A 16,370-nucleotide genomic window follows, 5' to 3' on the forward strand; every position below is an offset into this window, starting at 1 on the left:
CCGGATATCAACCGGATCCCTAACGGATGAAAAAACCGATGCAAACGGAATGGATCCGGAACGGATCCGGAGTGCCACATGGAACGGATCCGGACATCAGTTCTGTTTTTTGCAAAAACGCAAGTGTGAACGGGGCCTATCAGCTAACGTGTGTGCTGGACACACAGAGCAGCAATATAACAAAAGCAAGAAAAGAAAAAAAAAATCAGTGCTTCACTACTAGGACAAGCAGACATGTCTCCAACAGCTAAAGTGCACTGGACAGTGGGCACAAAGAACAGCAATCCACACTAACAATGAGGAGGAGGGCCAGCGCATACCACAAAGGCTACATCTGAAATGACCAACAGCTCACATGTGCACCACCTCTAACAAGCTTTCTGCACACTTCACATTCAATTCAGATGCAAATCATGTGCATAACTAACTACTATTACTTACCATGCAAACCACGCAGGTCGCCTCGGTCACATGGCTCCGACATGTTAGATGTTTTTAGATACTTTTAGATACTTTTTAGATACTTAGATACTTTAGTCAGCTAGTTTTCTATTGCTGTAGCTGTTTCAGTTAAGTTTAGTTTTAGTTTAGCAATTTTTAGCCACAGGCTCTCCTGGTACCTGTTGCCGCTCCTGCTCCCGCCTCCGGACACACGGCGGCTCCCGGTCTGCACCCAGTGGATCTCCCTGGCTGCAACTACCCGGATCCTGGCTGTCGGTACCCCCAGCCTCCTGTTACCTGTCCGCTGCTCCTCTGGTTGCCCACATAGCCTGCCACTGCACCGGGTACCTCCTGCACTCCTGCTCTCGTCACACGGCGGCTCCTTCCGGACACTCGGCGGCTCCCGGACACAGCCCGTCGCTGCACCCAGTTGATCTCCCGGCTGCTACTCTCCGGATCCTGGCTGTCAGTACCCGCAGCCTCCTGAAACGTGTCTGCTGCTCCTCGGGTTCGCCCACATAGCCTACTGCTGCACCGGAAACCTGCTGCGCAGCGCTGCTCGCCGCCCCCGGCTGCTTCCCGGATAGACAAGCACCTCCTGCGACAGCATCCCTGACAACAGGCCTCGGTACTCCCCGAGGGAGTTCTCTTCCCTTGTCCTCATTGGGGTCTACATTCCTCCTGACGCATGCACAAAGACTGCCCTGCAAGTACTCAACGACTGTATCTCGTGGTGGGAAACAGCTCTCCCTGAGGCCCTTTTCATCATCTTGGTCGACTTCAATAAGGCGAACCTTCGGCACGTGAGGCCCCTCTACAAGCAGCACATCACCTGCCCTACCAGGAACTGTAACACCCTGGACCACTGTTACACGGTCCACAAAAACGCTTATAAGGCCATTCAAGGAGCCCCCCTGGGAAACTCTGACCACAACACAATACACCTGATCCCCACCTACAGGAGGCTCCTGGAGACATCAAAGCCCGTCACCAAAACTATTAAAAAGTGGACAGCAGATGCCAAACTGGAGCTCCAAGCTTGCTTTGAAACCACAGACTGGGGAACTCTGGAGGCACCCACCCTCTATGAATGGGCCGAGAATATCACCTCCTACATTAGCTTCTGTGAAGAAGCATGTATTCCGTCCAAGTCCTTCAGAGTCTACCCCAACAACAAGCCGTGGTTCAACGACAAGCTTCGCCGACTTCGGAAACGCAAAGAGGAAGCGCACAGGTCTGGCTCTTCAGAGTAATTCAGAGAGGCCAGGCTCGCTCTGAAAAAAGAATTGTGAGCGGCAAAGAGGGCCTACGCCGGGAAGCTGGGGCTCTGCCTCCATTCTACCAACACACGGGAGGTATGGAAAGGCCTGAGAGCAGCCACGAATTTCAAACCAGCATCCCAATCGGCGACCCCTAGCCAATGACTGGCGAAGGAGCTCAATGAGTTCTACTGTAGGTTTGAGCAAAACCACAACCAGCCCGTGGGTCATCCAGCATCGACCTCCCCCCCTCTGGTGAACTCGGCGCCCTGGCTCCTAGCGCTGTTCTGGAATCGGATGTACTCCGGCACCTCCGGAAGCTGAACCCCAGGAAATCTTCCGGCCTGGACGGTGTCGTCTACTTGCCTGCGAACCTGCGCCGATCAGCTAGCCCCTGTGCTCACCTCCCTTTTCAGGCAGTCACTATCTGACGGTACAGTCCCCTCCTGTCTAAAGAGGTCTATAATTGTACCAGTTCCGAAAAAAACAGGCAGTACCGAGCACAATAACTTCCGACCAGTGGCCCTAACCTCTAACATCATGAAGCTCCTCGAGCGGTTGGTCCTTGCCCACCTGAAGAGGTCCACGGACGCCCTTTTAGACCCGCTACAATTTGCATATAGGGCAAACAGATCTGTGGAGGATGCCATCAATGTCAGCATGGCATACATCACTGAGCACCTGGACAGCCTGGCCTCCTACGTCAGGATCCTGTTCCTAGACTTCAGCTCGGCGTTCAATATGATCTGCCCAGACATCCTGATCACCAACCTGACGCAGCTTGGAGTTGATCCTACTCTCCGAGCATGGATCAAGGACTTCCTGACTAATAGAACGCAACAGGTGAAGCTTGGCAACTACTACTCCAGCGTACGAACCACCAACACCGGGGCTCCACAAGGCTGTGTTCTGTCACCTCTACTGTTCTCCCTGTACACCAACAACTGCATCTTATACGCCGACTCTGTGAAAGTCATAAAATTTGCAGACACCCTTATCATTGGCCTAATTGGAAGCAACCGGGAGCACGAATATCGTAGCGAGGTCGAGAGAATAGACAACTGGTGCAGAGATAACAACCTAGTTCTCAACACAGCAAAGACTGTTGAACTGGTAGTAGATTTCAGGAGGAATCCCCCCCTCCGTCCGGTCATCATTGGAGGAACAGAAGTCTCTACTGTGTCATCGGTCTGGTTCCTCGGCACGACTCTCACTAACAACCTGAAATGGGAGCACAACACCACCAAAATTCAGAAGAAATCCCAGCAGAGGTTGTTCTTCCTGCGCCAACTGAAGAGATTCGGCATGCCCAAGGAACTGCTGACCAGCTTCTATACTGCCACTATAGAATCCATCCTCTGCTCCTCAGTCATTGTCTGGTACGGGGGCGCAACGGCCAGCGACAAACAGAAACTGTAGAGAGTCATAACTGATGCAGAGCGAATCATCGGGTCTCCGCTTTCGCCTCTTGATGTCATCCACTCGCTAGGTTGAGGAAGAGGGCCTCCATGATCTCCCAGGACCCCTCCCACCCTGGCAGCCACTACTTCAAGCTCCTCCCACTGGGACGTCGCTACAGGACTATTCCATCCAAAACCACCAGGCGGAAGAATACCTTCTTCCCCCAAGCTGTCCGTTTGCTGAACTCCAACCTCCCCCAGCCCTGCCTGCAGTTCTAACTGCCGGGTCAGCCAGCCCCGGACGCTGCCTGCCTTGGTTTTTATCCGAATATGAACTCGGGGCCCTTAACAGCATTTTATTTGTCTACTGCATTTTTATAACTTGTATGTGTTGTATGTCTGCCTACGTCGTCTATGCCATGTGTACCACAAATAATTCCGACTATAGCTCTGCTGTATTTGGCGAAATAAAACGGATTCTGATTCTGAAACGGTAAACTCAGGAATACAGGCTGGGAGCAGCTAACCTGGTAGTTACATACTAGCAAAATTATGAAAAGGGGGGAGGTAGCGCATCCCTTAAAACATGCTGCAATTGACTGGTTAATCGCTCACGCATGCACCACCTCTATTAGGCTGAAAATGCATGCCCTGCGTCCAAAACAAATGCTACATTTATTATACTATGGAGGAACTTTGGCTTTCACTATAGTTTGCATGCAAAGTATAATTTACTGGACACTTGCGCCACGGTGAAGCAAACCTCTGGGCAAGTGGCCTAACCTAAATTAAAAACAACATATGTATAACCTTGGGAGCAGCTAAGCAAAAATGTGTAACTTACATTTTAAGCTTATTAGAGGTGCTGCACATGTGAGCTGTTGGTCATTTCAGATGCACCCTTTGTGGTATGCGCTGGCCCTCTCCTCGCTGTCCATTAAAATGTGTTGAGAAACACTGCCCTAAAAGACTGGTAGCTGTAATTGCAGCAAAAGGTGGTTCTACAAAGTATTGACTCATGGGGTCTGAATAATTACGCACACCCCACTTTGCAGTTTTTTTTTTTTTAATGTTTGGAATCCTGTATGATTTTCGTACGACTTCTCAGTGTACACCACTTTGTATTGGGCTTTCACGTGGAATTCCAATAAAATTGATTCATGTTTGTGGCAGTAATATGACAAAATGTGGAAAACTTCAAGGGGGCCGAATACTTTTGCAAACCACTGTATGTATTATGATCCTTTCCTTTAGAGGAAGGAACAATTCAATCAAAAGGCTTTTCTGAGATACAGTTAGGCATTTAAATAAAGGGGGTGTAGGTAAAAACCTCATTCAGACCCTCTGGATTGAGTGTCCCCAGACGAGAGATCCATTTTGCTTCTAATTGACAAAGCTTTAAATCCAGGTTCCCCCCTCTAGGGCCCATCTTCCACTGTTGGATAACAAAATATTTTAAGCATGAAGTATCACCTCCATGTATTTCCCTGAAATGTTGGGATACCGGGGTATCTTTTGGATATTTCACATTGCCTATATGTTCAAGATACCCGTACGGAATTCCCCACAGGCACATGTATTGACCTGAGGAAGCGGCAGCAAGCCGAGAAACGCATTGTCAAAGTGCACCAATAAAAAACGAATCCAATCGTAAATATCCACTTGTTTATGTTTTCGATCAAACACCTATAAGGTAGGACGATTTAAACTCTCCATACCTTAGGGGAACGAACCTAGTCACTGTTTATTTCTATATATGGATATAGTAGTATACTAATTTCTAATATGATGTTATCCAGACCGGGCGCCTCCTAACCACTATATATCCTTTTTGGGAGTACGTCCCTTAGCGGAGGATCAAGCTTCAGAATTGACTAGTGTTTGCCAACAATTCTCTTAATTTCCTCTGATTGTTGAGAGAAAGTGTTAAGGTAGCCATACACTGGTCGATTTGCCATTAGATCGACCAGCTGACAGATCCCTATCTGATCGAATCTGATCAGAGAGGGATCGTATGGCTGCCTTTGCTGCAAACAGATTGTGAATCGATTTCAGCCTGAAACCGATCACAATCTGTGGAGCCGCCGCAGCCACCTGTCCCCCCCCCCCCCCCCCAGCGCATACATTACCTGACGCTGGCTCCCGGGCATCTTCTCCGCATCTTCTCCACGCTGCACCCGCTCCATCCCGGCGCTTACTGTGTCACTCCGTGACCAGGAAGTTCAAATAGAGCGCCCTCTATTTGAACTTCCTGGTCACTGCAGTGACAGGAAGCGCCGGGATGGAGCGGGTGCAGCGCGGAGAAGATGCGGAGAAGACGCCCGGGAGCCAGCGTCAGGTAATGTATACCTGATCGGATCGGCCGCCGCTAGCGACGCGCTCCCTACCCGCGGGCGATCGAGGGTAATTTCCCGCACGGCGCGATCGACGGACCGATCCGATTTCGGGAGGAAATCGGATCGGCGGGTGCATTTAGCGCGAACGATTGGCAGCAGATTCGATCCCAGGATCGAATTTGCTGTCAAAACGGCCGCGAATCGGGCCAGTGTATGGCCACCTTTAATCTGCATTATGCCTTCCTTGGGATTTGTTTCTCTATTCCTAGGGATTAGTACATCCTCCCTGTTTGTTTCCTGTGCTTTCTTCTGTGCTTGTTCAATTACATAATCTGGGTATCCTGTCTTTGAATCTTTTTTGGAGATTTGTACATTCAGAATCAAAATCTGTAATGCTTGAACAATTTCTTTGTGCACGAAGGTATTGTCCCTTGGGTATTCCCTTCTTTAAGGATACTGGGTGATGGCTCTGCCATGATAGGAGGGAGTTCGTGGATGTCGGTTTCCCATATATATTTAGGTTTCTAGCTTCCCTCCATCTGTTTTCATGATCTGTACATCCAGGAAGCTAAGTGTTTTCTGTTCGATTTCATATGTAGAGAACATACCAATGTTGTTTTGATTGAATGTCCCAACAAAGTCCACAGACAATGACCTGGAACCGTCCCACAGAATGAACACGTCATCTATGATACGGACCCCAGAACAGAACATGCGATGTGTACACCACTAACTCCTCCTCAAAAACAATGGTGTCCTCCCACCACCCCAAAAAAGGTTTGCACATGATGGGGCACACAATGTGCCCATCGCACAGCCTCTCTTTTGAAGATAGAACTTATTCTGAAAGAGGAAGTAGTTATGAGTGAGGATGTATCGTAGGAGGTCAATAATACATTTTGTATGCTCCTCAAGATGAATACTTCGAGATCTAAGGAAGTAATTCACTGTTTCAATGCCCATGTCATGTTTAATACTATTATACAGAGATTCAACGTCAAGACTCACCAACCATACATTCTCATTGATTGATATTCCCTGGAGTCTATTCAGTAGATCCATTGTGTCTCTAACATATGAAGGTAAACGCTTTACGAATGGTCTGAGGAAGAAATCCACAAACTGACTAATCCTTTCTGTGAGACAATTGTTGCCAGAGATTATCGGACGACCTGGAGAGTTTACCATGCTTTTATGTATCTTTGGCAATGGGCAAAATGTAGCAATAGTTGGATATTTCACCAACATGCAATTCAAGTCTTTTTTTTACTCAAGATTTGTCCATAGCTGTATTCAGCAGGTTTTCTAGTTCTTCATAAAAGCCTGTTGTTGGATTGCTTTTAAGTCTACCATAATGTTCTTTATTGTTCAACATTTCCATACACATTTTAGTATACGAATCTCTTTTCATAAGGACAATGTTGCCACCCTTATCTGATTTCTTAAAAATTACATCCTCATTTTTTCCTAATTCTTCTAAGGCATTTTGTTCATCCCTACTTAGATTATATCCTCTACCCCTCTCTTTCACCATTGACAGTTCTTCAAGGTCTTTTTCTGCTGTTTCTAGAAATATTTGAATTGGGGAGTATGAGCTGATTGATGGACAGAACTTAACTCTTCACTGTTAAATGACTTTCTGGTACACCCAGATTGATCTCACCCATTCTATTTTCCCTGTACACAAACAGCTGTACATCATCCACTGACTCTGTCAAGGTCATCAAGTTTGCGGATGATACCACCATCCTAGGTCTCATTGGAGAAGAAGGGGAGTTTGTATATCGTAGCGAGATTGAGCGGATCCTCAGGTGGTGCACGGACAACAGACTGGTACTAAACGCAGCAAAAACTGTGGAACTGATTGTGGACTTCAGAAGAAATGCCCCATCTCCCCATCCAGTCTACATTGATGGCACTGAGGTCTCCAGAGTACACAGCGCACGGTTCCTTGGCACCACCATCACTAAGAACTTAAGGTGGGATGTGAACACCTCCGTAACTCAAAAAAAAGCCCAGCAGAGACTGTTCTTCTTAAGGCAGCTGAGGAAGTTTGGAATGTCGCGGGAGCTAATGACTAGCTTCTACACGGCCACCATTGAGTCTGTCCTCTGCTCCTCCATCATTGTCTGGTACTCGGGGGCAAATACAAAGGACAAGCACAAACTTCAGAGGGTAATCAGCACCGCTGAGAAGATCATCGGGTCACCTCTGCCTCCCCTGGACCTCCTCCACACATCCAGAATGAGGTCCAGGGCCAACAGGATTACTGGCGACCAATCCCACCCAGGCAGTCACTTCTTCGACCCCCTGCCCTCAGGCCGCCGCTACAGGACCATCCCCACCAAAACCACCAGGCACAGAAACACCTTCTTCCCCCAGGCAGTTCTCCTACTCAACGACTGAGAGCGTGCTTGCCTGTAGTCCACACTGTCCCACTGTTCCACGTGTTAAAATCGTACCACGCTAACTCTGGCACAATGGGGCTGTTCAGTCACACTATGCTTTGGTTACTGTTATATCAGCCACACTATGCTTTGTACTGTTATTATCAATGTTGTTGTTATATTGTCGCTGTTTACTGTTGTATTCCTATGTTGTATTCCTATATTGTTGTTGTCATACTGTTGCATTCCTATGTAGCTACTACTGATGCTGTTAACACGCACTACCATCCATGTCTGCCATGTGTCCACAAATAATTCCGGGTGTGGCACCTGTCGCACTTGGCGAATAAAGCTGATTCTGATTCTGATTCTGATTCTGATTCTATTTTCTTCAAGGAGGTCATTTAGAATTTCCAGATTTCGTGCTTCGTTGTCAGCCTGTATTCTAGATTTCATAGTACATGAATTCATATATTTATATACAGCTAGTTTCCTCCCGAACAGATTTAGGTCTTTAATCGTCTCAAAAAGGTCAAAGTCAGCGGTAGGTACAAATGTCAGGCCCTTTGATAAAACAGAGATTTCTGCCTCATTCAATACATAATCGGTTAAATTAACAACTCTCATCAGGTCTCCCTCTGGTACCTTTACTACCATTCTTCTTCCTTTTTCCTGCGTTTGTATGCCCATTTCGTAATTTGCGTGGAGTAGTGAGGCCAGCGGGTTTCGGTTTTCTCCCCTTGCCTAAAAAAAATCTGTTTTGGTCTTGCTCCCAAATTGGGTGTCTTACCCTCTGATTCAGATTCCGTTTCTGTTTCAGTTGTTGGTGTATTGGGAGTCAGGCTTTTGGGGGACTTTTTCCAATTATATATATTAAATCTTTCCAATCCCTTGTGTATTTCTTATGTTTTTGGTTTCTTTATGAATCTGGACTTTTTTTGTAATTTTTCTCCTAATTGTTTAAAATCAGGATGTTCCTTATATTAAGTCACTTCTTTATGAGCTTCTGCAAGTTTTTTTTATTAATGGTTTCCAAGGTCTTAATTTCAAAGTCAGTTAGGCATGCCATCAACTCTAAAGTTTGTTTTGTCTTTGATTCATCCCAAATCTTCATGAATTCCGCATTTTTAGCATGAGAATGTGGTATACATAGATTCCTTAAACATCTTACTGTTATACCCTCCTTAATGTAGGTGTTAAAGCTGGAAACCTTCCACCAACTCTTGTTATGCTCTTTGTATATTCCAAAAATATTTTTAAAGGCTAATTCAATTTCAGATTCTGGAGTAGATGTAATGTTGTTTTAGGGGCTTCACCTGTACATGAAAAGATCTCCTTTGCTTCTGCTATCAAGACACAAGTCTGGAATACTATCAAGGAATCCTGACATACTTATGTAAATATATACTGAATCGACCCCCAGATAATTCACTTCTCTTACAGGATTAGGAGCCACATGCAATTCATTTTTTCTCCTAGGAGATAATGTATCATCTTCAATTTAAATTAACTTTTTTGCACTTTGCAATGGACAAAGTACCAAAAAGTAGGTGAAAAAGTACTGTCAAAATTATTTTGATTATTTATTTGTTTGCTGGGGGTGTACAAGTCCTTTTATTTACAAGTTGTGAAAATATAACTTAGGAGAAAACTCAGGTGAAAAAGTAAATTGCATATGGGCCCAATTAACTTTTTCACCTGAGTTATCTCCTAGGAGATGTTTTTCATCTTCTATTTAAACTAACTTTTTAGCATTTTACAATTGAAAAAGTACCCAAACGTTGGTGAAAAAGCACTATCAAATTTATTTTGAGCATTTTCTTGCTTTCTGGTGGCTTAAAGGGCATTTTATGACAAGTTGTGAAAATATCACCTGGGAGAAAACTCAGGAGAAAAAGTGAATTGCATATGGCCCTAGGTGTCAGAGTCACCTATAATCTTTAATCACCATTTACAAATTCTGATTTAATAGAAAAAACACAATTTTGATCCTATTGAGAAATGGTGTATGTACATTTAAAACATAACTTTTATTATTTCTAATAAGAACTTGTTTTCATAGTGACTCATTTATAAAATAAACGAGGAATGGCCTCATTATTTGGTGAGCATACAATTCTGCCATCCATGCAGATCTGTATGAATTAAACACATATACCTCGACTAATTTGCTTGATTACTCTCTAAATCATAAATAAACCCCACCACCAAACCAACATGTTTCAACCCCTCAATTGGAGCCATCATCAGGGAAAAGTGCTAAGTGCTAGGGTGCTAAGTGCAGTAGAGAAATAACATTGCAATCACATCATATAGAAAACAAAAAGTGAGAGCATCTGCTTTTCAGTCAGCAATCAATTGACCCATTTCCGGTGCAGCCTTATATTCTATCAGAGTAGGGCGGGATTCATTTGTACTGTACCGCCCACTTTAACATCCTTTCCATTGGTCAGTGATCCTTTCAATCAGACTGCCTTTCCAACACCCATTGTGAGCACTAGTAAGTTTCCGGCCTGTGCATGTGAGCAGCTGACCCCCTTCAGTCTCCAGTGAAAAAGGGGCCTAACTGCCCCTCAGAAGAGCTCCCAATGTAATAGGGCTATATTTGTTTCTGGCCATTTTGGTACTGCAGACAAGACACCGTTTGCCTCTTGTGTATAGGAAGATCATAACCTACGCGTTTACAGTCACCAATAACCAATAGATAGGTCATATGCAGAAACCATGTTGTTTCTCAAACTGAGATACAGAGATTATCACCAGGCCTGTCCTGCTATCTCTCCCAGCATATAGTACTGCAGAGTATGTGCAAGCAGAAGCAGCGCTGTTATCTCACCTCCTCTGCCTCACCTCTTGTCACCACTCAGCTCTCTCCTTAGTGCCCAGCATCTTCATCTTCTCACAGTGCACACAACGGGAGAAGCAGACACTTGGGGGTGAGTCTAGCAGTGACAGGAGGTTGAACTTCACTGGACGCTAGTGGTGCAGGTGAGAGAACAGCACGGCTTCTGGCAATATATGCTGGGGAGAGCACAGGAACAGGATGGGGGCCACTAACACCACCAGTGGAAGAGAGGGGGGGGGGGGCACCAGGGAAGCTTTATTTGGGGGATAGAGGGGGAAAAAAACACTAAGGGAGTTTTACTGGGGGGAAACCACTAAGGCTACAAGGAAAACTTCATTAGAAGGCGAGGGGGGAAACCACTAGACTACTTTAGGAAAGCTTTATTGGGGAGGGGGGAAACTGCTACACAACAGGGAAGCTCCTTTTTTAGGGGGGAGGGGGCACTAGACACGAGGGAAGCTTTATTGGGGAGGGAGTGGGGAAACCACTAGACACCAGTGAAGTTTTATAGAGGGGCATGACATGCATAAAATTGGGGCATGGCTTAGTGTCCCTTTCTCATGACTCCAAAAGTTGGGAGGTATGGCTATTGGAGGACACTCAAGGCTACATGTTCTGGGGGCTCCCTAGGGCTGGCTACCAACTAGAGGCAATGTATGCTTCATTGTGAGGTGATGCCTCCGATCGGGCTCGAGTATTTCCGCCCCAGTGGAGAGCCGCTTATTGGCCAGCGCTAGAAAAGGTAAATATTTACATGCCTACTTAGTGGCTTCTAGCGCTGTCACTGTGGGATGGAGGAGGATGGGTAAGCCTTGTTAGGATCCAGAGGCTTCCCCCTACCAAGGTAAGTATCCCCCAGAGTTTTTTTTTTTTCAATTACAGGTTTTCTTTAAGTCCCAGCAGGCTGAGCATAGCTACTTAAGATTGCACACTGTCCTATCATGTACACACTGTAGTTTTCTCAGATACACTGCTGCCAATCTGCTCATCTTTGTATAGTCTTCTATTGAGAGATGCACATTAAAGGGTTTGTGTATGCAGCTTTTTGCTTCCATATATGTGATCGTTTTTAATTATATACTGATTTAATTTATTAGCAAGGAGAACACTTACCTGTACCTTTAGAAGATGGACAGCTCATCTGTAATGAAAGCTGAGCACTAGGGATGATCAATGAGATGCAAATTGTTCTGAAATTATGCAATTTGTTATGCAAATGTAAACCTAGGTTTACATTTATTGGTCCATTTTCAAGCTGCATACATTTGCATCAACTCGGAACAATTTGCATATCTGTGACCTACTGAGCACCGACTCTCTAGGGCCCCCCAGCTGTTATATTGCACTCCATTCCATCACATCTTATGCAGAGCAATGAAACACTTCCTGATGTCTACAGCTTTATATATGGCAACCAAGGCAGATCAGCCACTGGCAGGAAGGATTAACCAGCTATTATTACTGTAAATAATGTAGCATAAACAAGGGGAGTCTGATGGTGCCTTCCTCCAGAATTATGAGGAGAACAGTTTGTCCTCTCTGTTGTAGAGCAGGTGCATGAGAGCATTCTGAGCTTCAAGTTTACGAGCCTTAACGAACTGCACATGCGCAGAATGCTCCTGGCCACTGGCCTGCTGTTGCTTATCTTTTAGAGCAGAGAGGAAGATCTGAGTTTAGGTCTGCTTAAAGGGAATGTCCGAGGAGAAAAAAAAAATCTAGTTACCAGCCCCTTGCAGCCGTCCTGTGCCCTCGCCGCAGCTCCGCTCTCCACCAGTGGCCCAGCGTCCCCATGCCGACTTTACCAGGTTGGCATCTACTGCACATGCGCGAGAGCTGCTCGCAGTCGCGCTGACATCATCTGGAGTGTTCTGTACAGGCGAGGTCAGCATATGCACTGGAGGGGACTCCCGGGCCTCTGGCTGGGAGCAGAGCTGGGGCGAGGGCACAGGACGGCTGCAAGGGGTTGGAGGAAGCCCCGAATAGGCAGATTTTTATTTTAATCTTCTCGGACATTCCCTTTAAAACTCCTCCTATCCAAAGGTAACTTTCGGATTGAGATCCCCAAATGTAATCAAATGATCACATCTGAGGAAATGTTTATGTCGTGAATGGGTTATTAACCACTTAAGGACCGGGCTATTTTTTCTGATCTGTGCTGCGTGGGCTCTCTAGCCCACAGCACAGATCAGGATAGAGGCAGGGCGATCAGACTTCCCTCCTTTTTTCCCCACTAGGGGGATGTCCTGCTGAGGGGGTCTGATCGCCGCCGCTCTGTGTGGCCTAGCGGGGGGGGCTCCTCAAAGCCCCCCTCCACAGCAATTCCCAGCCTCCCTCTCTTTCCCTCCCTCCTTCCCATGGGCGGTACAGGACGGCGATCCGTCCTGTACCGCCTCTGATAGGCTTCAGCCTATCAGATGCCGGCGATCCCCGGCCAATCAGAGGCCGGGGATCGCTGATCTCCTTTACGGCGCTGCTGCCGTGCGACGTAAACAGCGGGGATTTCTTCCCTGCGTGTTTACATTTAGCCTGCGAGCCGCGGTCGGAGGCTCGCAGGCTGTTCACGGAGACACCCTCCGTGAACTGACATGGAAAGGCCGCTCAAATAAGCAGCCATTTCCATGCAAAACCACTTACGACCTGCCGCCGCCTATCGGCGTTACCCGGTCGTTAAGTGGTTTTTAACACTGATCTCCTGAAAGGACGCTTAACATTAGCATGTAAGTGTACTCTGCAGGGGTTACATAAAACAAAATACAGAGACACAAAACACAGACATACTTCTTGATACAATCATTAGTAATTTTTTTTTATTTTTTTCTTGGCAAGTTGAACATTTTTGCATAAATAGAGATATGTATATATTTGTTTATATATATATATATATTTATATATTTTACCTGATCTATTATAATATGTACGATTGTATATACAGCAATTACAGGGCACAGCAGAGAATGGGGCGTCACAGTTTACTTTGACCCTTTCATTGCCTTAGCGCAGTACCTGTGCTTTTCTGTCCTGCAAATCATTTTTAGGCCAAGGAGGATTATGTTTCGGATTCAGTACAAAGTGGGATTAGCGCAGTTGTGGGTGGGGCCTGTAGAGTCTGAGGGTGTGGCTCATTTGTCTAGGACATCACGCTGGGAGTGCTGGTTTAAACTCAAAACATACTTCTATAGGTAAAGTTCTAACTAACTATATTTAAAGCAAAACATTTAAAGTAGACAAAGATCAAAGAGGACTGATTGTCAAACAAATTAGAAAACTTTGAAGTATTGTAGTACTTGCAGGATAAAAAAGGATATATCTGCAGTAATGATTCATTGGTGGTGTCAGTGGTGCAGCTGAGAAGCTGGGGGCCCCAGTGCGGTCGCTACCTCTGCATCCCCTATTGCTACGCCACTGGGTGATGTTATTCTCTTCTGACTTTGGGGTTGTGCTGTAGCTCTGCAGAGCCCCACTTTATGTGTAGTGAGGGTCAAGCAGCCTTACCACCATCTTGGTTTTTTTGTGTATCCAATTCCGGCCCACTTTAAATACAAGAGACTTATAACTGTAGTCCGGCAAGAGGCCTGGCAAGGTTAATACAACTGTAAAAATGCAGATTCAGCAAATATAATAACTAAACAGAAGAAAACATGGAACTGGAACTTACCAGCACTACTGGTACATGCTTTAATCCAAAAAGCGTGCACAAAACGATCACAACTGGCAATATTCACGTTATTAGGGGAGTACAACATACCAGTATAAGGTGGCGTGGGTGGTGGCAGTGGGTGCAGGGCCCTGCACCTACTGCCCATGCCACCTTGTACTGGTTTGTTGTACTTCACTAATATGTGAATATTGCCAGATGTGATTGATTTGTACACACTTTTGGATTAAAGCATGTACCAGTAGTGCTGGCTTTTCTCCTTCTACTTTTTACCATTAAGGTGAACTTTGCCATATGTTCAGAGTATCCCTCCACCAGCATGAACTATTGCCATTCTTCTTTGAATACCATTTTTGATTCCACAGAACATTCTTTGAAAAGCTTACTGCTGCTACTGAAAATACTGTTTGAAGATAACCCTATTGTCCTTTTGGCTGTACTACAAGTCTGCACTTCCTGTTTTCTCGAGACTTATTCAAACAGGGGAGTCAGCTACAATTCCTAGGGAAAGTGCTTAAAGGACCACTAGCACAGAAATGCGTAAAGTTAAAATACACGTGTATTTTTTGTAATTTCTCCCAGAGTAAAATGCATTATATCTATTTTTAAGTATTTCTGTCACTCCCAGCAATCAGTAGAAATGTGACAGATCTGACAGGTTTTGGACTTCTCCATCTCCTCATGGGGGAAGGGGGGGGGGATTCTCAGGAATTCCTATAATTTCAAAAGCACTCCAACTGTCAAAATAGTGTGCACAGGAGGAGACTGGCTTTCCAGCACCACTGTATAGGTTTTTTCCAGAAAATACTGAAAATCCCACATGAGGAGATGAGCCAGTCTAAAATCTGTATAAATGTATTTTACTCTGGGACAAATTTACAACCAATACACATGTATTGTAAAGGTTACACATTTCCACAGTATTTGTCCTTACAAAAGTTTAGCAACCTGTAACTTTAAATAAGTAGTTCCCCTATTATCGGTAAATGCTCTAACAAATGACACTTCATGAGGGTCTCCTTAAAGGTAAAAAAAAAGTCTTAATGTTGGTTAGCCCTTAAACCGCATTAAATGTATACAAGTATAATGGGGAGATACAAGCTTAATTGCACAATCATCTCTCATCTGTAACCTAACAGTAGATCGTGTCCCCCGCCCCATTGCAAACCCCAGGCAGGACAACCCAAAAGCATACTGCTAGGTTAAGGGATGTCCCCTACAAATTGGCCATAGACAGTTGGTGGAAACAGAGGATGAAGGAAATGTATGTACTAAAATACTGCAGACGTAAATCTGGTAGGCATTTCTTCATCTTGCCTTCTAGCATCACACGCTCAGGACATAATTGGACAGCAGCTAATTTTGGCCCAAGCAGAGCTGGGAAGATTTATTATAAAGCCTACCAGACTTATGTTAACAAAAACAGAGGATTATGAGTAGAAAAGCAGTTGCAGTCAGTCATGGTGGTCCAGTAGGTTTATACTGCAGCAGAAGTATGTGGTTTAAAGTGACCCTGTGGTTGAGGAATATTTAGGCTGCCATATTTCATTTCTTTTAAGCACCACATATACTGTAGCCTGTACTATGTATCCTCTGCCCATGATACTTTCATGTAGTGACCCAGAACCGATATGCAGATCAGGCGCTCTGACTTGACTTTGATTACACCAGCCACATGCTTTATTTAGGTATTTAAAGAGAACCCGAGGTGGGTTTGAAGAATATTATCTGCATACAGAGGCTGGATCTGCCTATACAGCCCAGCCTCTGTTGCTATCCCAAACCCCCCTAAGGTCCCCCTGCACTCTGCAATCCCTCATAAATCACAGCCACGCTGCTGACAAACAGCTTGTCAGAGCTGGCTGTGTTTATCTCTATAGTGTCAGTCTGCTGCTCTCCCTGCCTCCTGCAGAACTCCGGTCCCCGCCTGCATCCCTTCCCTCCCTGCTGATTGGAAGGAAGGGACGGGGGCTGGGACCGGAGCTATGCAGGAGGCGGGGGAGCAGCTGAGACTGACACTACAGATGTAAACACAGCCTTACAGCAC

The 16,370-nt window shown here is 45.5% G+C and overlaps 1 long non-coding RNA gene across 8 annotated transcripts in view; it reads left to right on the forward strand.

Moving 5' to 3' along the window:
* Positions 1 to 16,370, forward strand: part of LOC137542039 (uncharacterized) — a 713,380-nt gene that overhangs the window by 139,751 nt on the left and 557,259 nt on the right. The window lies entirely within an intron of this gene.

This window comes from Hyperolius riggenbachi, chromosome 12, assembly GCF_040937935.1.
Source record: "Hyperolius riggenbachi isolate aHypRig1 chromosome 12, aHypRig1.pri, whole genome shotgun sequence".
In the NCBI taxonomy this organism is placed as follows: domain Eukaryota; kingdom Metazoa; phylum Chordata; class Amphibia; order Anura; family Hyperoliidae; genus Hyperolius; species Hyperolius riggenbachi.